Genomic DNA, 1,691 nt, shown 5'->3' on the forward strand with positions numbered 1-1,691 from the left:
GGACTACAACTTTGACTTGACTTTGAGTGGTGTGGGGAGCTTTTAGGAGATTTGAGCAAAGAAGTGACATAACCTGAACCTCAGAATAAAAGAATTACTGTCTGTTAATATTGAGATCTGACTCTAGAGGGGCGAGGAAGAAAGCAGGGAGACCCGTCAGGTGGGTGCTGCAGTAATCGAGGTGATATGATGGTGACCTATCAAGGATGGTTGTATTTGGGGGTGCTAAGAAACTTTGAGATTCTGGATATATTTTGATGGTAGAATCAGTAGACTTTTCTGATTGGTTGACTGTGGCATATGAAACAGGGGAGTCGAGGATGACATTGTTTTGTTAGTCTCAGCAACTAGTAGAGTTCAGGAGATGCAGGTTTGAGGGAGAAAAATATGATAAGTTAAATTAGAAATGCTTCTTAGATGCCCAGTTGGGAGTTTTTTTTTTTTTGGAGACAAGGTCTCTCTATGTTGCTCAGGCTGGCCTCAAACTTCTGGCCTCAAACAATCCTCCTGTGTTGGCCTCTCCAGTAACTGGGCATCCCCCACCTATGCCTGGCCCAGTGGGGATGTTGAGTAGGTAGCTGGATAAGGGAGTCTGGAGTCAGGGAAGAAGTAGTCAGGTTGGAGATGTGACTGGGGCTTGTATGCATAGTAATGAAAGCCCAGAGACTGAATGAGATCATCTAAGCAATGAGTGTAGACAGGGACAGTAGGAGAGCTAACCTGAGAAGGAATTAGCAAAGGAGTAGCCAGCGAGGTAGGAAGACGACCAATAGAGAGCAACATCCTGAAAGGCAAGGGAAGAAAGACATTTGAGGAGGAGGGCAAATGGATCAACTATCAAAAGCTATTGACAGGCCGAGTAAGATGAGCACTGAGAATTGAGCATTTAAATACATTTTAGCAATGCAGAGGTCTGTGGTTACCTTGACCAAGTTGTTTCAGTGGTGTGGTGGGTTCAGAAGCCTGGTTGGGGTGTGTGAGAGAAAGGAAGAAGCAGCAGAAACAATGAGTATATACATTAGGCCATTTTTCACTTAGATAGCAGGGCTGTACAAAACACCTTGTGGTATAGGATAATGTGTTGGTGTCCCTGTGTTTTAAAGTTTGGATACAACACCTTTGCATGCTCATTTTATTTCAGTTTTTAAAATGCATAAAATAAATTCAAAATGGAAACTTGAGTAAAAATGTGGGAAGCTCTAAAGAACCTCCATGAAGTCCTAGGGTCCTGAAGAACACACTTTGAAGGCTGTTATATTAATAAAGAAGGAATGAAATTCTGAGATGAAATTCAGCCAGTTGCAATCTAGGCTTAAGAAAGACATTTTGAGGTTTCAGAGAGAATCTTCCTGATGCTCTTCAGATTATATTACTCATGAAAGATGACCTTAGAACTTCCCTTTCTTTCACCAAATGTTCTACCTTAAGATCTTTTGAATGAAAGGGGTGTTTGCATATGGTATTTTCCACAAATATTGGGTCCCATATGCCAAAGATGCCAAGATCATTTTGTACCCTCTTGCAGGGAAAAAAGAGCACAACAATTTTTTAAGGTCCTCTTGAAACTTCAGTTTACTTATTTTTTTTATAAGTAAGATATGGTGACTTAATGTCTGATTTAAAAAATAAGTCTGTTTGACAAGGTATATTTAAATACCTTGAATTTTAGAGCAGCCAGCTCTTTGCTAAAG

The sequence above is a fragment of the Rhinopithecus bieti genome, unplaced genomic scaffold (assembly GCF_001698545.2).
Source record: "Rhinopithecus bieti isolate Rb0 unplaced genomic scaffold, ASM169854v2 scaffold_7967, whole genome shotgun sequence".
NCBI classification, from domain to species: domain Eukaryota; kingdom Metazoa; phylum Chordata; class Mammalia; order Primates; family Cercopithecidae; genus Rhinopithecus; species Rhinopithecus bieti.